The sequence below is a fragment of the Telopea speciosissima genome, chromosome 5, assembly GCF_018873765.1.
Source record: "Telopea speciosissima isolate NSW1024214 ecotype Mountain lineage chromosome 5, Tspe_v1, whole genome shotgun sequence".
Lineage (NCBI taxonomy): Eukaryota > Viridiplantae > Streptophyta > Magnoliopsida > Proteales > Proteaceae > Telopea > Telopea speciosissima.
The window spans coordinates 68,110,702-68,133,137 of NC_057920.1; the positions used below are offsets into that span (position 1 = coordinate 68,110,702).

The 22,436-nt window shown below is 39.8% G+C and overlaps 1 protein-coding gene across 1 annotated transcript in view; it reads right to left on the minus strand.

The window, feature by feature from the left end:
• The window catches only part of LOC122663360 (ribosomal RNA small subunit methyltransferase H), a 71,756-nt gene that overhangs the window by 1,439 nt on the left and 47,881 nt on the right, over nucleotides 1-22,436 (minus strand). The window lies entirely within an intron of this gene.

Consider the following 22,436-nt stretch of genomic DNA (forward strand, 5'->3'; position numbering starts at 1 on the left):
GAGAAATAAAAAAAGATCCCAGATACCAAGAGGTGGCAGTGAATACTAATTGCAAAGTAAATATAAACTTTCGCCTGACTTGTCATCTCCTCCTCCGCCCGCCATCTTGCACTCTTACAACCAGCGACACAAATCCATCCCTCCCCTGCCCCGTCGCCTCTCCCTTAGCCCTCCAAGGGCGTTGTTGCACCCTCAACTTCCTTGCAAATGATCGAGGATGCCCTCTGGAACACTGGAGGACTCAACTCCTCGGTCAAGCAAGCGGAAGTGAAGACCCGTTTTAAGTTCCTTCGTGCAGCTTTCTGTTGCCTTATTGAAACCCAGGTTAAAGAAGCTACTGCCTCCCATATTGCCTCTCTAATTGCTCCATCCTGGTCCGTGTACACTAATTATTCACACCACATCAATGGTCGCCTTTGGATGCTTTGGAATCCCTTCCATTATCCAAGTCCACCTCTTGTCTTCTTCCTCCCAATTTCTCCATATTAAGATTTTTGATGCCCATGGTAATTATCCCTTCATCGTCACAGGCATCTATGCTTCCAGCTGTCCTATTGAAAGATCCACCCTTTGGAGAGACCTCCACCATCTTGCTCCTCTCGTGAGGACCCCTGGGGCATTGGTGGAGATTTTAATGTGGTTTTGATGCAGGCGACACCCATACACATGTGGCCAACCCCGACCATCTCTCTGCTCAATTGGGCCAACCACATGCTCTTCAAATATCAGCCCCTTCAAGCACAAAAAGTACATTCCAAGGTCCATGTAGTACCCAAGTCAAGACAAAGAACCAACCCCATACATGACCAGCTCCAAAAATTTAGCACAAATAACTTAAAAGAGTCATATCCTTAGTGTTTGATGATGTGACAGCCCGTCTCTAAAAGATTCTCTTGGTCCAAGCTCCTTCATATAACTCTCCCCAAACATCTTTCTTGAAGACTACAAAGAGGCTAGAATCATCTATGACAAGTACATCCCCCTATATTATCCTTTGGGTTTTCTTTCTCTTTTAATCTCAACCATTGGTACATCATTAAGATCAAGGATTGAGATGTTGCAGTAATTTTTAGGGTTTTCTTTATTTGTCTATAAAAGGGCCTAGCTATGTTGCTTATAAGGCATTGAGTTTTGTTAATACAAAGTTCTTGATGCCTTCCTTTGAACCTTGAAGATTTCTTATTAGAACCTAGAAAAGTTGGTGCTTTCCTTGTGTTACTTGCATCCTAGAAGAGTTGCAACAACACTCTTGGTGCTGCAACACATCCTAGAAGAGAGGTGTCTTAGTCCCATACTTATCCCTTTTACGAAATCCAAAATTACTTCGTCGTTTTTTTCATTTCCAAAATTCGTCCTTACACAAGCCCTATCTTCACAGGCAGTTTTCACCAACCTATAGTCAGAATTGGAGAAAAGTTTCCTCACCAAAGTTGGAGCCCCATGAGTCTTCTTTCATTTGGCTTTGGAATCATTTCATTTCGAGTTATATCCATTTTCCCAAGCTTGCGTAGTTCTGAAAAATCGTGTATCCAAGGTCAAGTTATTAGAGCTTATTTCTATCTCTCCCGATTTGAGTCCAGCAGCCTATCTTGAGGCTTACATCATTTGGTATCATAGCTTTGGAGGAGAGGAGACCATTGGCTACACAATGTGTTCCATTTTTTTTTTTTTTGATGAGAACAGAATGGAAATTTAATTAAGGAAGTTGATAGAAAACATAGTGTTTGTCTTGCACAAAAGTGGCAAGATTGAGACCTATAGCTAGACAGAAGTTATCTTTAGACATAGTAAAAGTACTGTTTTGAGATCTATCACTTATATACATTAAGTCTTTAATATAACTATAAGGCCAAGGATGGTTAGTAGGGGATGGAAGAGCATTGGCTATAGATTGTTATCCGACTCGATCTTTCAACAATGTGTTCCATTTGGCGTGCACTATTTCTGGCAAAAATTTTCGGTTCATTATCAACTCCAGTTTCCATAGAAAATTTCTTTTGAAAGAGGTGACACGAAAGTTGTAATGGGAGATGAAAGAACAACCTACACCATACAAAATCACATTGGTAAAAAAGGTGTTGAGGTAATCGTTTCTAAAGAGTGCTTGGCTTCTTTCTTTATTGCTTCTCGATACTTTGAGGAAGTGTGGTGTGATGTGCTTCCTATGAGGCATGCTATTTGATTCTTGGTCACCCTTAGCAGCAAGAAAGAGAGGGAATCCATGATGGTAAAAAGAATACATACTCATTTATTTATAAGGGCAAGAAACTTGTTTTGGCACCTTCGAATGAACCCCTTAGAACCCCCTTGATTGAGGATGTTTCATCTTCAATTTTGAATACTTTAAAAGATGTTATAGATGATGATGATGATATCATATGTGAATTGTTAAACAACAAACCACCTTCAAAGGAGGCTTCTTAGGTGTCTTCTGACGAAATAGAGAATAACGGCTTGTGACACTATGTCCACAACCCATTTTATTTATAATAGACCAGGGAACTTTCTAGAATAGATACAAGTACAAGAATACACTTAAGGAATAAAAAAAGACAAAAATACCATTGAATACCAAATTACAACACTCCTCCTCAAGTTGTTGCATAGATGTCAATCATGCCCAACTTGGAAATAATCGGATGAAAAACTTTACTAGACAACCCCTTAGTAAACACATCTGCCAGTTGCTACGCTGAAGTAACAAAAGGAACATAAATGACCCCTTGTTCAAGCTTCTCCTTGATAAAGTAACAATCAATCTCAATGTGCTTCGTCCTATCATGTTGAACTAGGTTGTGTGCAATGTTGATGGCTGATTTGCTGTCACAAAAAGTTGTATGGAGAGCTGAGTAGGAACACATAGCTCCTGTAGAAGGCCTTGAAGCTAGAGAAGTTCACAAATACCATGGGCCATAGCCCTGAACTTAGCTTCTGCACTTGAACGGGTGACCACTGCCTGCTTCTTACTGCGCCAAATGACGAGGATTCCACCAACCAGACTACAATATCCAGTGGTGGAACGTCTATTGTCAAGACAGCCAACCTAATCAACATCAGTATAAGCTTCAATGCGGAGATGGTCATGAGCAAAAAAAAAAAAAAGAACCCCTCGACCAAGGGCAGACTTCAGGTACCTCAAGATCCTATAAACAACTTCCAAATGACCAGGGTAAGGATCATGCATGTACTGGCAGATCATACTAACAACAAATGCAATATCTGACCTAGTGTGAGACAGGTAAATCAACCTCCCAACCAATCTTTGGTATCCCCCTTTATCTACAGGTTCACCATCCTTATACTTGAGATGAAAATTTGTCTCTAAAGGGGTATCCTTCAGTCTGCACCCCAACATCCCAGTGTCAGTCAAAAGATCAAGTGTATACTTCCATTGAGAGAGGAAGATACCCTGATCTGATCTTGCAACGTTAATCCCAAAGAAATATCGAAGCTTATCCAGATCTTTAATTTCAAACTTGGTACCTAGAAAGGTCTTCAACTGGGCTATCTCACTACTGTCGCTTCCTGTAACCACGATGTCATTGACATACACAATAAGAATAGTAATCAACTCACCATTCTTCTTGATGAACAAAGTATGGTCAACATTACTCTGTTTGTAACCAACAGACATCATAGCTTTATGAAAGCGTCCAAACCACGCTCATGGTGACTGCTTTAATCCATACAATGGCCTCCTTAACTTGTAGACCTTGCCATAGGTATTTGGACCTGAAAACCAAGAGGAACATCCATGTAAACCTCCTCTTCTAGTTCCCCATGAAGGAATGCATTCTTCATATCTAGTTGTTGTAGTTCCCATCCCAAGTTCACCTCACATGAGAGTGTTGAATTGCGTGAATACTGGCTTAGTCAAAGTGACCACAACCATTCTTTATTTATAATATGAGATGGAACTATCTAGAATAGGTACAAGGATAATATTACCCCTACGATAAATTTACCCTTGAACCCATATTACAACACTCCCCCTCAAGTTGGTGCATACATATCAAACATGCCCAACTTGCTAATTACAGAACAAAACAACTTACTACTAATTCCTTTAGTAAGAATATCAGCCAACTGTTCACTAGACTGAACAAATGGAATACAAATTACCCTTGCTCCAATTTTTCCTTGATAAAATGCAGGTCAATCTCAACATGTTTGGTACGGTTATGTTGGACTGGAATATGGGCAATACTGATTGCGGACTTACTGTCACAGTAGAGTCGCATAGGAAGATTAACACTTATACCCAAATCTTGGAGAAGTCCCTGGAGCCAGAGAAATTCACAGATACCTTGTGCTATAGCTCTAAACTGTGCTTCAGCATTGGATCGAGCAACCACTGCTTGCTTCTTGCTTCTCCACGTAGTTAAATTACCTCCAATAAAGGTACAATATCCAGATGTTGATTTTCTATCATTAGGGATGCTTTGCCCAATCTGCATCAGTATAGGCCTCTATATGAAGATGGCTATGAGGTGAATATAAGATTCCTTGTAACGACCCAGACCCAGATATAGGTAAAGGTACAGCCCTCACGGGCGCTAATCAACGATCGATAAATATTCACAAAATCATGCATAAAACTAACTCATCAAATTAATGCCTCAACAAAAATACTTAAATCATAATTCTTCAATCCCAAAAAGTACCTACTAGTGGCAATCTAAGGTATGTCCTTAACTTAAACTTCAAATCCCTCTATCAGAGTTTACATAAAGTAGCTCCCTACTACATCCATTTACTAAAATAAAATAAATTAAAAGAAAACTTGAGTCGCCTTCGAACTCCATTGTAACCAGTACCTCCACTTTATTCCTCTGTAATGTCAAACTTTAATGGGATGAGCTCAACACCCAATAAGATAGAAAATAGTAAAAGTACAACACAACAAAACAAAACAACCAAACATTCACAACAATTAAGTCAAACACCTTTTAAATTTCTCAAAACTTCAATAAAACACTTGCTTGAAAACTCCACACACTTAAAAGAACTCTGCCATTTGAAATCCCCCCTTTTTATCACTTTAGTCGGCACTAAGGGAAATAGGCTGCCACTGCCCATAATATGAGAGGAACACAACCCTCTTACAATCACTTACGATCACTTACGGTTGTCACCCACTCTGTAACTAATTATACACCACGGACAACTCATTTGTGCACAGTAGGTATGATTTCCGCGGCTCCATGGAAAACCTTTCGAGTGGCTATGACTCTCCACCGACACGGGGCAGTCTATTTACCCTCAAACTCTTACATTACTTACTACTCTTTCACAAACATTTACATCACTTATCATTCTTTCACAAACACTTACAACACTTATCACTCTCACACCCACACTTTTAAAACACTTTCTTTAACAATTACATCTTTAAAATTACACTAAGTGAAAACACAGGTAAAAATCCACAACTAAGATCCCAAAACCACTTTCACAATATCAACACACATCAACAAATACAATTTAAATTATTATAATTCAAAATATCATCATTGACAAACATTCCATACAAAACACAAATTAAACATACTATACATATCCACACACGTGGTGTACACTCACTATAATCCACTTTAGTCTGCAAATATGTTATCCCCATCCTCTAAGTTTCAGGTTTCCAAAAGGTCACTATCTGCAATTATAAGGTGTTCCTTATTAATCACCTTAATTCACAAATCAAACCAGCCCTCAAGAGTCAATATAAGGTCCAAAATAAAATAGGGAAGTTTCTCAATCATAACAGCAAGCAACCTCTGAATGGGCCCAAATCAGAATCGTGTTTCACCCCTGGTAGGCCAACAAAACCCCCAAACTTCATCCTAATCTGACCTACATTGGGTCCTAAGTATAGTCCCAAAACTCTAAAACAGAATAGGTTTTCAACGTAGGGAAAAACCAGAATTTTAACCTTAAAACATAATGGTTTTCAATGTAAGGAAAAACAAGAATTTTAACCTTAAAACAGAATGGTTTTCAGTGTAAGGAAAAACCAGAATTTCAACCTTAAAACAGAATGATTCCAATGCAGCAAAAATCAGAAATTAACTTTAAAACAAAGTTGGTTCCAATGTGGCAAAAAAAATCAGAAATTAACTTTAAAACAGTGTAGGTTCTAATGCAGCAAAAAAATCAGAAATTAACTTTAAATTAGTCTAGGTTCCAATGTAGCAAAAAAATCAGAAATTAACTTTAAAACAGTGTAGGTTCTAATGCAGCAAAAAAATCAGAAATTAACTTTAAATTAGTCTAGGTTCCAATGTAGCAAAAAAATCAGAAATTAACTTTAAAACAGAGTAGGTTCTAATGCAGCAAAAAAAACCAAAAACTAACTTTAAAACAGAGTAGGCTTTTGATGCAAAGCAAATAAGGATTTATCTCTAAAACAAAATAGGCTTTTGATGTAAAGAAGATCAGAAATTATCCAAGTTTTGTTCCTATCAGATGCATTAGGTATAAAAAAATAAAAAATAAAAAAACTGCATAGTTCACTTATTTGTCTTGGCTCTAGTGTGGAATGGGAAAAGAAAAAAAAACGGCAGCAGCTGTTCCTTGACGGAAGTTCTTCCCTCTCCCTTCTCCTTCCACAGTTTCTTCTTCTTCTTCCCCCTTTCTCTTCTTACGATGCTCTCCTCTCTCGATCTCTTTCTTTTTCTTTCTCTTGGTAGTTCCTGTTAACAGATCTGAATTAGGGAATAAGGCTTGGATGATCAAAGGATGATCCCAAGCAATGTATTATAATTGTTAAAAAATTATTTATCCACCCGTGTCCCCCTTTGGATAGTCCGCCGTGTTAGAGCTCTTGTATGATATACATATTGTTTTCTCCCTTTCTTACAAGGTCGGCCTTTTATAGGAAGCAGTTTCTACATGGTATCAGAGCAGGTAGGGGTCACGGTATCGAGTACCCCTGGGAATGGGCAGGTGTTAAAAATTTATTTATCCACCCATGTCCCCCTTTGGATAGTCCGCCGTGTTAGAGCTCCTATATGATATACATATTGTTTCCTCCCTTTCCTATAAGGTCGGCCTTTTAGAGGAAGTGGTTTCTACAATAATATTAGAAGACAAATTACATGGACAATTCTGTCCCTCATAACCGACTCAATACAAAGCAAAATAAAGAAGGAAAAAAGGACCAGAATACCCCCCACGGTATTCTGTCCAATACAACCAACAGTCCCCCTCAAGTTGGTGCATGTGTGTCACACATGCCCAACTTGACTAAAACAGGACAGAAAACTTTGCTACTCAACCCTTTAGTGAACACCACTCGCGAGATCTTGCCGAGTTTCTCGGTAGTTAAAAATCCAGAGACGAAACCCCATATGCATTATAAAACTTCAATTTCTCGCCGAGATCTCGGTCTCGGTTTCGGATATCGGTTTAACCCATTTTCTTTATCCATTCTTGACCCATCTACCTCATTTAAGTCCACCTAACCTGGACAGAACTCGAATATCTCGGCGAGTTCTGTCCTAAAGCTCTAAAACTTAGAAAAAAACCCCTCCAAACTCCATTTTCTTCTTCTTTGCTTCAAATTTTGGATGGATTGCATGGTTTCAAGTGTGATTCAACTACTAAATTGAAGATTCAACTCCAATATTGCAAGAATCATCACATATTTGAAGATTTTTCAAAGGTATTCCCTCTTTCCCCCAAATCTATTTTTTTTCAACAAAATTTGTGCAATCCTTGATAGATTCATGTGATTTTGAGATATGTTAAACAACTTTGGCCGATCTATCACTTGATGCAGTCGGAATTATTTTTCTGTTATTAATTTTTTTATTATAATTTCTGCAAAAATAAATGATTTATTTGAAAAAAATAGGATGAATAGTGATTGTTTGGAAATGATTTTCATATATATTGAACAACTTTGGATGCTCTACAGCCTCATGGATCAGTTTTTAATTTTCACCCATTAAAAAAATTATTTTATTTTTCAGATTTAATAAAAATATTATATAAATTTAAAATATATATATATAATATTAAGCAAAAATACTTGTTTATGAAAAATTATGCACAACATATGTATATAATGTTCAACTTCAAATGGTGTCAAATACATCATTACATTATATTTTTCTTATACTTTAAGGTGTAAATATTTTTAATAAAAATTTTAAATATTATTTTTAATTAAAAAATAAATCCTAGGGTTAGGGGATAAATAAGAGATAGTTATTTCATAGTTCTAGTAGCTTGACATTATGTTTAACAGTTATGAATATAATACTTTAAGTCTTGTATACATTACTTTAAGTGAACCATGATTATTAATACATGCTTTTTTATGTAACAGTATAAAATATAAGACATTTTGTACATAATGTCTGATATAGCATAGTAACATGGAGTCCCGATGTCCGAAGACAAAAAGAAGTCCAAATGCAATTATTGTGGAAAGTTGCTATCTGGAGGAGCCACCAGGTTAAAGCAACATTTGTCTGGTACAGGCAAGGATGTTGCCTTATGCCCAAATGTTCCTACCCAAGTGAAACTGGCAATGGCACAACACTTGAGAGGAGGAAGAATAAAGAAAGCTGAGAGGGAAAGAATGCAACAACAGTTTGATGAAGCAGTATTAGAGAGGCCTGGTGTAGAGGTCCGTGGAGGAGATGATACTGAATTTAGGCCTCCACCTAGTAAGTTTCAATCAGAGGCTGAATGGAGAATTTACCAGCAGATTTTGGCAGAGAGTAGACAAAGTTTGCATTTTGAGAATGTGAGAAGATATGAGCAGGCAAGAGGAGTTGGTGGATCTGGCTCAGCTGCACCAGTGCAAGAAGATGAGAGGAGGAAAAACATTGGGACAAGAAATATACCACGGCCCCCAACCCGACCACGAGCACATTCTCCAGATCCCATTTTTGAGCAGGATCCAACAATTTCTAGGCAACAAGATGCCTACCAGCCAACCATCCCGCAAATGTTTGGTGGTAAACAAAAGGAAGCACGGAAAGCCTTCAGCAAGTTTATGCTTTACAATAGCATTCCAGCTAATGTAGCACAAGGAACATACTATAATGCATTCCTTGATGCTGCAGGGAGGGCTGGCCCAGGATGGAAGGGGCCTTTACCACATGAATTATATAATGTATATATGCCTCAGGAGGTATAGGAGCTGAAAGAGTACATTGATGGTTTGAAGCCAGTGTGGGAGACATATGGGATTACTCTTATGGCTGATGGTTGGACTGGACCTACTAGACTGTCCATTATAAATTTCATGGTGAGTTGTAATGGGAAGACTGTATTCTTAAAGTCTGTCGATGCATCAAAGCATGTAAAGGATGCATCATACTTGTATAAGGAGTTGAAGCAAGTGGTGGACGAGGTAGGAGCAAAAAACGTTATCTAAATTGTGATGGATAACGGTTCCAACTTTAAAAAGGCTGAAGAGAAGTTGATGAATAAGAAGAGTAAGAGGATCCGACTCTTTTGGACTCCATGTGCAGCACATTCTATTGATTTAATGCTGAAGGACATGGGAAAAAAAACTTTGGATGCGGGTGTGGTAAATAGGGCAAGACAAGTGATAAATTTTGTGTATAACCATGGTTATGCTTTAGCCTTGTTGAGGGAAAAATGCAATGGAGATTTAGTGAGGCCTGGAGTCACTCGATTTGCCACCAATTACATTGCATTGAAGAGCTTTCAGACGAAGGTGATAGGATTGAGGTCTATGTTTGCAAGTGAACAATGGTTTGGTTGGCAAGGTTCTAGGTCAGAAGAAAGGAGGGCAGCACAACAGACCATTGCAAGTGACGGATTCTGGAAGGACTTGCATAAAGTGGTTGCCATATTAGAGCCAGTGGTGGCAGTACTAAGGATGGTTGATACAGAGAAGAAGCCTACCTTGGCCCACATTTATGCTGCCATTCAAAAAATGAAGGAAATGGTTAGAGCTACTATACCTCGAAGTGCAAAGTCCTACATTAACATCATTGATGAGCAGTGGGAGAAGCACTTGAGTCATCCATTGCATAAAGCTGGTGAGTTCAACATACTTTATACTTTAAATGTTAAAACTTTATTACATTTACATATTCAAATCCCAAAGGCATTAAGTCACTAACAAATTATATTTGTGGTGTCTACTTTACCAGCATACTATTTGAATCCAAAGTATCAATATTCCCATGATCTTGGGCTAGAACACAGATTTGTTAGTGGGAGTTCAAGCTGTTATTGAGAAGTTGGAGCCCAATCTAAAGATACAAACTACCTGCAATGATGAGGTGAGAATATGGGACTTTGGTACTTTGGTAGTTAGTTTATGAATGTAATTACTAAATAGTAAATACTAATGCCTCTAACAATGTTTGAAATTTAAAATGAAAATAGATCAAATACTTCAGAGATGCCTCAGTAAGTTTCGGTTGACAAGCTGCAGTGGAGGGTAGACAAAAGTCAGATTCTAGTAGGTGACATGATATTACATTTATGAATTATAATTTTATCCCTTTAGAATGTACATATTCTTAATATTCTATATTTGTGATGCAGCCGATTGGTGGGTGCTTTATGGTACAAGTTCACCCAACCTAAATAAGGTAGCAGTGAGAGTGTTCTCACAAACTTGTTCATCCTCCGGATGCGAGTGCAACTGGTGTACATTCTCATTGATACATTCAAAGAGGCGGAACAAGTTGGGTAGCGAACGATTGGAGCAGCTTGTGTATGTACACTACAATATGAGATTAAAGATGAGGCACATACGTGAAGGAATTGAAGCCAATGACAAAGAACCCATTGAGCTGCCCAACATTTTTCAGGAGGACTCTGATAATGATGAGGATCCCTTATTCCAGTGAATGAGGGATCGTGGTACACCCGATATGGATCAGCCTGGGGGAAGGCCCGACCCCACCATTGCGTTTGTAACCGGTACTGATGTTGAGGACTATATGTCGCAAGAGAGGCGCACACATTCAGAGTCACCGAGACCTTTTGAGCCTGCTGTAGGAAGTCTTGCTGATGATGATGATGATGGTGGTGATGATGACAGTGGTGATGGTGGTGGTGGTGGCATGTAGAGTGGTGTTTATTATGATGATCGTCATGAAGGGATGCGTGAGCAGTACCAGTATGAAGTGGGAACGCAGGACCCTGTGCGTTTCACAGTTGAGTCTCAGTTTACGCATGCCACTCAAGATCAAGACCATAGTGCCACACTAAAAACATACAATAGAAAGAAGGGTCGCAAACACTCACATGCTCAGGATGATGACAACAGTATGAACACCATGCTTGCAAGTTTCGGAAGCATGAGTATAGATACTACTAGTGAGCATCAGTCATGGCATTCATCTCAGCATCATCATGGCTATGAATATGGCCAGGAGAGCACCGGTTCTGAATATAGTGGCTATGGTCAGTTTGGGCAGTCAACAGTTGAGTTTGACAATCAAAGCACTGGGTCAGGTTTTAGGTACATATTCCTAGTCCCAAACCAGCCATACACGCCTCAAACTCAATATGACAGTAGCAGTGGATCTCACACCTCATACCAACAACCTCCCATGTACCGTAGGATAGGGAGTTTGGTATATGTTGATGACAACACTTATATGGTGGTTGTGCCATACTATGTGCAACACTTCAACAATTCTATGATATGGGAATTCTTTGTGGATCAATATGGGGAAGAATTCATTACTCGATGTTTTGATTGATATGTACTAAATTCTATGATATGGGAATTCAGAGAAGATTGATGTAATGTATTTTTTATTTGAATGTTTTGATTGATATGTACTAAATTGAATGTTTTGATTGATATGTATTAAATTAAATGTTTTGATTGCTAATTTGCTATGTATTACTAAATTATGTGTAGAGTAGGTTGTTTTAGTACGACTCGTCGCCTACCAACCTCTGATCCAAAGTGAAACTCATATTTAGACTTGTTTTTTGGGAAATCTGGGTATGCCATTGTGTTTAAATGGCCTGAAATAGGCTGAATACCAAGTTTCAGACCCAAAATATGTGTAAAATCCATCGAGTTAGGGGTCCGAGTAAAAAATAAAAAAATGCAATAACTCGCCGAGATCTCGATTCGTCTTGGTTTTTGGCTGGGCCGAGATGCCTCTGAGACCCGAGTTTTCGAACTTTGCGACTAACTAGTCAGTAGACTTCGCAAAGGGAACACAGATGAGGCCAACTTCAATCTTCTCCTTAATGAAATGTCGGTAAACTTCGACATGCTTGGTACGATCATGCCGGACAGGGTTATGAGCAATGCTAATGGCAACATTGTTGTCACAATATAACATCATGGGAAGATGGACAGCAACTCCAATGTCTTGCAACAATCCTTTAAGCCATGGAAACTCACAAATTCCTTATGCCATAGCACGGAATTCAGCTTCAGCACTGGATCTTGCCACAACATTCTGCTGCTTGCTACGCCATGTGACAAGATTCCCACCCACAAAAGAGCAATATCTAGAGATGGATTTCCTGTCAGTAGAGCCAGCCCAATCAGTATCAGTGTAAGCTTCAACTTTCAGATGGCCATTGGGAGATAAAAGTATTCCTTTTCCAAGAGCAGACTTCAAACACCGAAGAATACAAATAACTGCCTCCATATCAGAGGAATAAGGATTCTGCATAAATTGGCTCATTAGACTAACTGCAATAGCTATATCTGGCCGTGTATGAGAGAGATAGATTAGCTTGCCAACCAATCGCTGATTGCAACCTTTGTCAACTGGTTCACCTTCTTTCTCCTTAAGCCTTGCAGTAGCTTCCATAGGAGTGTCTGTGGGATGACACCCTAACATCCCTGTTTCAGACAACAAATCTAGGATATATTTCCTTTAAGGAAGGAAGATGCCCTTTGAAGATCAAACAACTTCTATCCCTAGAAAATATTTTAGAATTCCCAGATCCTTTATTTCAAACTCATGGCCAAGGAAGTTCTTTAATTTCTTGATCTCATCACCATCATCTCCAATTACAAATATCACACCCTGGCCCGGTTAATAAGGGCCAAGTGTGACTGGATGTCTCAGACACCCAATCAATCCCAGTAGGATCGCAAATGCAGTGTTCTATTCGCAATCTCATTCACAAATATCAGAATTTAAATGCAGCGGAAGCAATAATAGAGCAGTAAAACAATAAATAAGGACAAACTAGTGATAGCATTATATTCATATGAACTTGTATGTACAGCAGCTACATTGTGTTTCCCAAAAAGCTACAGCTCAAGAACCCAAAAAGTTATATACTATCACATTTACAAAAGTGTTATAAACAAAAAGGGAAAGAAAGAGCCTGATCAGTCTGGACGTTCAGGAGAATGCACAGTCATCGCAGGAGCACGAAGCAGCGTACTCAACAAAGAAAGGAGTATCAACTCCAGCAGTAGGAGAAGCATCCTGAACAGGAGCAGTCCCCACAGAACCAGCAACAGCAACGGTAGTAATTTCATCTGTAAAAGAAGCACGTCCTTGGGGGTGAGCTCTCTACTGAGCCCAGTAAGGGGGGTATAAGCATACAAACATAATAAATCCATGATGCATACCCTAAACTAACATGTTTCTAGCACAAGTACTAAGTCTCATGAGGTTTAAGTACTATTGGTGATAGATGCTAACCTCGGTCCTGGAACTAACACATCGGTCACCCGAGTGAAACCATTCTACCACGGTGAGGACCCGCTAGATCGGCATGACACCAGGCAGCGGATCCGACAGACCCCAAAAGACCAACCCTGTCTGTTTATGCCCACAGCGGAGCGGACACGCTAATATGGGACAGAAGATGGCACCCCGGCATGTCCCTTTCGGCTGTACCACGGGTTGTCCAACACCTCTCCCCCTGTTGGTAAGTGGCGTAGTACTGGGTAATGAATATCAACCTAACCCAGTGCAGTCTAATTATGATGCTACAAGCATGGATTGAGTTATAGAGTATTGATTTCCACCAATAATTCCACATAAATAAAATATCAATGCAATGCAATGCAGCATGCCCATATGCAGCCTAGCTCATGTGCATTCTAATGCATTAAATCAAAGCTAGAAAACTATATGCATCAGATATAGTTGTAATGGTGCATGGCATGGCAATAAGCACAACATTGAAATTAAAATGATAAACACACAGAAATTAAGGTCAAGGTCCCCTTACCTGTAGCGTAGCCTATCCCTAGTCAATCAAATCTCCAATAAACCAACAAAGCAGACAAAAACAGCAGAAAACAGACCTAATCAACATGTAAAAATAGCATTTATTAGGTCCCAATAGAAGTTAGGGCATTTCCTAACATAACAGGGCAGCAGGGACACCCAAAAGGACCAGCAGGATGCAGGGAGCTTCAGGGCCAGATCATCCGCCTTGGGCCTGCAACTCCATCCGGGAGCTTGTCCGAATTTGAGGTTTTTGCTTCATTTGGGCAGATCCTTACATGCATGGCCCAAATTTGGGGTTTTAACATCATTTCAAGGTGGGTCAGCCTAAATGGGGGTTCAATTTAATGTTTGGTTTCCTAATTTAGAAATTCATCAATTAATCCTAAATTAGTTAGCTTAGGGTTCATGTTTTGGCCATTAGAAACAACAATTAGGCTCATTAGAGGTACAGCCATGAAGATTCAGGCATGGCTGAACCCCAATAGCAGTAAAACAGGTTTAAACTTATAAAATTTCTATTTTTAAAGCTTGGTTTACATTCTACAATGGCTGCCATGGTTAGGACTGCAGCTAGAGAGATATGAGAGGAGAATTTAGACAAGTATAGGTGAGGGCAGCAGGAGTTGGGGCTTACCTAATTAGTACAGCAGCAGAGATGGATGAGATAGCTTGGAATTTCTGCTCCAAGGTCTCTAATGGAGACTTCTCAGCTTCAAAATCAACTAGGATTGAATTCCTTTAGGTAAGCTCCCTCCTTCTCCCTTCACTTCTTCTCTTTTCCTCTTTCTTCTTTCTTGTTCTCCAAGAGAGAAATTCGTTTCTGATTTCTAAGCTTAGAGTTGTAAATAGTGTTGATTTTAGAATAGGTTTGATATATATATATATAACTTAAGCACTAGAGGGCAATTCTGTCCTTTGGACAGAAATTAGATTTAAACTAATTTCTAAAATAGTTTATAAACCTGAATTTGTATTTATTGGTCTATTCTATCCATAACTTGATGCCGGGCGACATTAAGGTCATCTGAACACGGGTAATTGTCTGGAACAGCATTCCCCACTAGGGAAATAGGTCCCACAAGGGCAATTTGACTAAAATACCCCTGAATTTCTATTTCGGTCGTACAAACAATATATATAAATTACACTTACAATAATTTTAATTGAGGGAGAGCCTTTGCATAGTCTCCAGGCAACAGATCCGGCACAGGTAACTTTGGTGCGGGGTCTCACAGGGGTCCTCTAACTCCAGAAGGGCAAATTGGGAAAGATCCTCGGAGTCCTCCATAGGTGTGTCGAGTATTTCTTCTATGTCCTCGACCGATGCAGCCCATAGCATCGAGGCTATCATAGACTGAGAGCTAGAACCTATAATCACACAAGTTCCAAAAGTTCAAATTTATTAGGAAATTTGACCGGGTTTCACAACAACAATATCATCAACATAGACTATAAGAATAGTTACCTTATCACCAACTCGTTTGATGAACAGTGTATGATCAACAATGCTTTGCTTATAGCCCACTGAAATCATAGCCTTGTGAAACCTGTCGAACCAAGCTCTAGGTGACTGTTTCAACTCATAAAGAGCACGCTTCAATTTACAGACCTTGCCCTTGGTCTTAACATCAAAGAAGCCTGGTGGAATATCCATATAGACCTCTTCCTCTAGCTCTCCATGGAGGAAGGCATTCTTCACATCCAACTGCTGAAGATCCCACCCAAGATTTACAGCATAGGGCAATAACACTCTTACAGTATTGAGTTTAGCCACTGATACAAAGGTCTCCTGGTAATCAACTCCATAAGTTTGGGTAAAGCCCTTTGCAACTAGGCATGCCTTATATCGATCCACAGTCCCATCAACCTTCTGTTTGACCACAAACACCAATTTACATCCGACTGGTCGTTTCCCTTGAGGAAGATCTACAAGATCCCAAGTATTATTATTTTTTTTCAATGCCCTCATTTCTTCCAACATTGTTGCCTTCCACTTTCCATCTGTGTAAGCTTCCTGCCAATTTTTAGGAATAGAAACAGAAGAAAGAGAGGACACAAATGCACGAAAAGATGGAGAAAGAGAACTATAAGAAACAAAGCGGGAAATGGGACGCTGAGTGCAAGTCCTAGTACCTTTACGATGAGCAATAGGTAGGTCAGAAGGAGAAATCTTACCAAGAGAAGTAGGGTCTGGATCCAGAGTCGGCAACTAGATGGGTACTGGAGCTACGGTGGATTGAGGCTGCCCTCTTCTGGAACATCTTGTGTGATATGTTAAAATGTTGGAGTCGTCGATCCTCTTCTGAAATTTCTCAATGGTTCTCTGAATTGGAGTCAACTCCCCCTCAGTAGGAGCTTCATCATCACCATTTTCCATAGTCTCCCCCTGTATAGGATTATCTAAAGGTGATGGGGCAGCAGCTAAAGGTGTTGGGGCAGCAGGCAAAGGTGATAGAGTTTCAAGAATAGTAGGCCCAAGGGAAGGAAACACATCCACATTTTCATTATAACTCTCCCCATGAAGAGGTGAAGAATAATAAGGCCTTCATGAAAGGTAACATCCATACTGACTAGAGTATGACAGGAAGGGGGATGATAACACTTATAACCCTTCTGGGTTGGAGAATAACCTACAAAAATACACCGCAATCCACGGGGTTCAAGCTTGCCAGGGGACCTGGTATCCCTAGCATAACACACATAGCCAAACACTTTAGGTGAAACCACAAAAGACGAATTCCCAAGCAAAACTTCAGCCGGACTACGGGAGTCAAGGACCCTAGTAGGCAATCGATTAACGAGATAGGCTGGAGTGAGAACAACATCTCCCCAATATTGGGGGGGAACATGTCGAGCAAACATTAATGCTCTGGCCATTTCTAGTAAGTGACAGTCCTTCCTTTCGGCCACACCATTTTGGGCTGGGGTATCAACACAACTAGTCTAGTGAAGAATTCCATGGTCAGCAAGATATTTTTGAAAGTGACCCTCTTTAAACTCTGTTCCATTGTCACTTTTCAAAACTTTGAGAGTGACCTTGAATTGAGTTTGGATCATCTTATGGAATGCTAAAAATAGGAAAAAAACTCACTTTTCATGTGCAAAAAGTATATCCATGTGTTTCTAGAGTGACAATCTATAAATGACACAAACCAACGATGTCCAGAAATTGAAGTCTTACGACTAGGGTCCCAAACATCAGAATGAACCACATGGAAAAGGGAAGAACTTTTATTAGAACTAGAATAAATTGAACGTGTCTGTTTGGCTAGTACACATGCCTTACAATAGAATTCATCTTTATTACAACCCTTGACTAAGGCTGGCAACAAATAAGACAAAGTTCCTAATGGGGGTTGACCTAATCTAGAGTGCCATTGGTAAAGTTCAGAAGAGACCAATGAATTTTGATGAAGTGGAGAAGGACGACCATTATCAAGTAGGTACAATCCACCTTGCACTTTACTACATCCAATCGTCTTCCCTATCATCAGATCCTGAAAAACACAGTAAGAAGGAAAAAAAGGTTACTTTGCAATTAAGGTCACGAGTAAGACTACTAATAGAAAGAAGATTAGTAGTAAAATCAGGAATGTGTAAAACTAAAGACAAGGTAAGGGAAGAGGTGCAATTAATGAATCCTTTTCCAGAGATGGAGGAAAGGGAACCATCAGCTACCCTGACTTTGTCCTTCCCTGAAATGGGAGAATAACGATGAAAAAGACTAAAAGATCCAGTCATGTGGTCTGTAGCACCAGAATCTATGATCCAAGGGTTGGATGCTACAGAAGCACAGTGACCACCAAATGGGATTACTTGACCGAGCAAAATATGAACCTGAAGGAGCAGAGGAATTGGCAAGAGCTGATGTAGTAGAAGCAGAAGCAGCAGCAGCAGTAGAAGTCCTTAGCATACGTAGGAATGTCTGTAGATCTTCTTGGGATAAACCAAGGTCAGTAGTAGGAGCTGTAGTAACAGCCTCAGTGTGATGAGCCTTGTTCTTTGGTTTTTTCTTGGCAGCCTGTTTTGCTTCAAAGTAAGCTAGTTTCCCGTGGAGTTTCCAACACTTCTCTTTGGTGTGGTAGGGCTTGTGACAGTGCCAGTAGTAGAATCACCAAGAGAAAGGTTTCCAGCAGGTGCAGGAGTAGTCGGGGCAGCAGCCTGGAAGGCTGATCTGTCAGTAGGAGGAGGATGTAACATAGCAGCCCTGCGATACTCTTCAGAGGAGACCAAGGCATAGACTGTTCAAGTGTGGGAAAAAGGAGAATGGCCCAACACTTGAACACGAATCTGGTCATACTCCACATTTAACCCTGCCAAGAAATCATAGACCCTGATCTTGTCCACATGTTTCTTATAGGCAGTAATGTCAGCAGCTGTAGTAGGGTGGGAATTAGAGAAGTGGTCCAATTGTTGCCAGAGGCTGTGCAGGGTAGCATAGTATTTGGAGACGGATAATTCTCCATGAGTAGTATGAAGGACCTTCTTCCTGAGTTCATAAACCTGGGCATCATTGCCAAGCTGACCATATGTTTCTTTGCAAGCAGACCAAATCTAAAAAGCTGTGTCAAGGAGAAGAAATCCATGTGCAAGGTCTGAAGTCATAGAACCAATCAGGTATGACATGAGAACCCCATTGTTGGCAAGCCACCAATTTTGAAGAGGACCTGGTGCAATCGGCATAACACTGGTGCCATCAATATGGCTAGTAAGGCCACAGCCAGCAGTAGCAAAGGTTGCAGATCGAGACCATAACAAGTAGTTGGATCCATCCAGTTTGATGGGATTAGGAGGAAAAGTGTGGTAATCAGTTTTGCCTTGACCATCCTGATCAGAAGTAGCAATGGAAGTAATTGAGTCACCCATACTTATAGCAGAGAAACCCGAATCGCAGAGAGGGACTGTTGTGAAGAGAACCCCAACAAATACTCCAAGATAAGGGCTGAAAATTGGAGGAGAGACTGCTGGAAATATAGTAATAGTTGTCTCCAAAAATCAGCAGCAGCAGCCAGGGCAATCCCCTAGATAGACTTTCAAAACCCTGAATATGGTGAGATCGATGTAGGAGAGAATGGAAGCAAAAACACACTGGAATGAGCTGAAACTTGGATCGAGTGGCCTTCTAGTAGTGCTGAATCACCCTTCCAAAAATCAGCATCAACAGAGAACAATAACCCTAAGATCGATATTTGCAGGGTTTTAGAAAAAAACCCAGATGAGAGCAAAAATTGATAGGGAGAGAGAGTCTTCAGTATGGCTGGAGATAGAACCTTGTCCAATAAATCTGCTGCAGCTCCTGAGCTTCTATAATGTGGAGAGATCCCTTGGGAGATAAAGTTGAATCAGTCCAAAAATTTGAAGGCTTCAAATTTCGCAGGCAGGGTACAAAAGGGGCCTTGTGCTGTGTTTGCTGGGATGGTATTGTATAACATCCACTTAGCTATAGATTCCTTCACCATCCCCTTCAGATTTTTCCATGCTCCCTTGATTTTTGGTTGCTTGTTGCCTTTCTTTCTATAAACACCTGGTGCTTGGTAAAGTGTTGGGTCATCTCGTGGTGGTACTACTGGCGGTGATGGAGGCGGAGCTGCCCTCGTACTCTGTGATCTCCTAAAGGGATGAGGCAATCCAGGCTGCCTACCACCTGCTCTAGATGTGCCTGCTCCTCCACTACCACTAGCACCAGCTCTAGAGGTACCAGCTCCTCCACTACCACCTACTCTCTCTCTCCTGGCTTTGCTCATCATCTGTGCTCGTCTCCAATCCCTAGCCTCTCGCTCAGTCTCTATATCATCAGGAACATAGACAGTATCATCACTGTCATCATCATCACCATAATCAACATCAGTATAGCCTCCCGCTGTACACCTCACTGCATCCTCAAGGTCTACCCTTGCCTTCTCCCTCTGAGCCTTCCTCTTACTCCCTCCCTTCGTTTACTCAATGACAGCCCTAGATACCTCAACAGGGACCATATGACATGAGACCACTTCTGGAGAATTCTCAGCTAGATGTTGTTTGAGTCTAGTGGCCCCACCTCCCAAAAACTTTTGGTTACAGTAATTGCATTGTGTTTTTCTTTTATCCCCATCAATTGTAACGTGCAACCATGCAATGTCACCCCTAGTGTGCCTGGGTGTTCTCTCCCCTTGGGCTTGGGCCGCCTACCTCTACCCCTCCTGCCTTTGGCTTTGTAGTTTACCACGGTCCGCCATAATCAGACTTGTTTATTGTTGCATGAATAAAAGACAATTCATTAATCACTGAAGCACATCAATTCTTTTAGTTTAAGAGCACTAAAACAAGTATATAACTATTTCGTATTTTTCCCCAAACCCTCATATTTTTCTCATATTAAAAAATAATTTTTTAAAATATTTTTCAAATAAATATTGGCCTAGCACAACAAAACCGAAATGATATGCAAATGGACAACAATAAAAAACATGTAGAATTTACTTATAGCTATTTAGTACTTTTTTCCCCTAACCCTCATATTTAAAAATAATTTTTTTAAATATTTTTCAAATAAATATTGGCCTAGCACAAGAAAACCGAAAAAATATGCAAATGGGCAAAAATTAAAAAACATGTACAATTTACTTTTATATTTTTCCTTAATTTTAAAACAAAACCCTCATATTTTTCCCTATTTTTTGAATTTTTTTCACAATTTCCAAAAATTAAAATAATTAATTATTTACAGAAAATATTTTCGACACCATGAGGCCGTAGATCGGTCAATGGTGTCTACATATATTTAATTGATAACCATACAATGTACATGACCCCTATTATTTTTTTATTTTTGTTGTAGGAAAATCAAAATTTTTAAGCAAAAAATAAAAAAATAATATATATACAGAAAAAAATTTTTGACACCGTGAGGTTGTAGATCGGCCTCCGGTGTCTAACATATATTAATTTCATCACAAACAAACAAGTATTGATCATGCTTCTTTCAAAAAAACATTTTGGAGAAAATGGTTTTACCTCTCCAAAAAATGGCTTTACCTGAAATAGTGGAAAAGCTTCACAAATCTGCTAAGAAGGTTGAATGTTGTGTTCTCCAAGTGCTTCCGGCGTAGATGCGGCGAAGATTCGAAGGCCGGTACAACAATGAGCAAAGAGAAGTGAAAGAATGAAGAAGAAATGAGCAAAAACCACAAAATGAAGAGCTTGTGAAGTCTCGGTCGAAATTTCGACCGAGACTGACGAGTTTTGGTCTTTTATGTAAAGCAGTTTTGAGAAGAATCTCGTTATCTCGCGAGATTTAGCCTTTATCTCGAGATATCACGAGATGGTCGAAATCTTGATCGAGATTTTGACATTTTTTTTATTTGAAGTACTGTTTCGTTTCGAAAATCTCGACCGAGATTTCGTGAGATTTAGTACTATGCTTTTACTATGCATTAAATACACTCAATTTGTCCGACTAAAACAGTCAATGAAAGTTACGAACCATCTAAACCCAGAAGTAGAAACACATCGGGTAGGGCCCCAATTATCAGAATGTATCAAACCAAAAGGCACATAGCTTCGATTATCAGAAATCGGAAAAATGCTTCTAGTTTGGTTTGCCAAAGTGCAAGCATCACAAGAAAAATTATGTTTATTACACTGTTTTACTAGACTAGGAAATAAATCAGATAAAACTCCAATCGAAGGATGGCCCAAACGACGATGACAATCATTCAACTTAAATAGTGCAAAATCAAAATTAGAAGATGTCGGCTGAGATGTCAAAGCTGCCCGGGAACCGTCAAGCACGTACAGACCACTAACCACTTTACAACATGCAGTCGTACTATCCGTTGCCAAGTCCTGAAACAAACAATGGGTTGGGAAAAAGGTTACTTTGCAGTTTAAATCCTTAGTTAGGCTACTAATGGAAAGCAAATTAGTAGTAAACTTCGGAACATGTAACACAGATGAAAGGCTAAGAGAGGAAGTGCACTGCACAGATCCCTTCCCCGAGATAGGAGAAAGAGACCCATCAACAACACGAACCTTATTATGACCAGAAAGAGGAAAATATTTGGAAAAAATAGATGAAGAACCTATCATATGGTCAGTTGCCCCTGAGTCAATTACCCAAGAATCGGGCATGACCGAGGTACAATTCCCACCAAATGAAATACCTGTGAAAGATGTATTGGGATTGTCCAAGCTTGCGGTGGTGGCTGTCCTTAGGGCAGAATCACGATGGAGATGAGAGAGAGAGAGAGAGACAACAAAAAAAAAAAAAGGAAAAACTCAATTCCC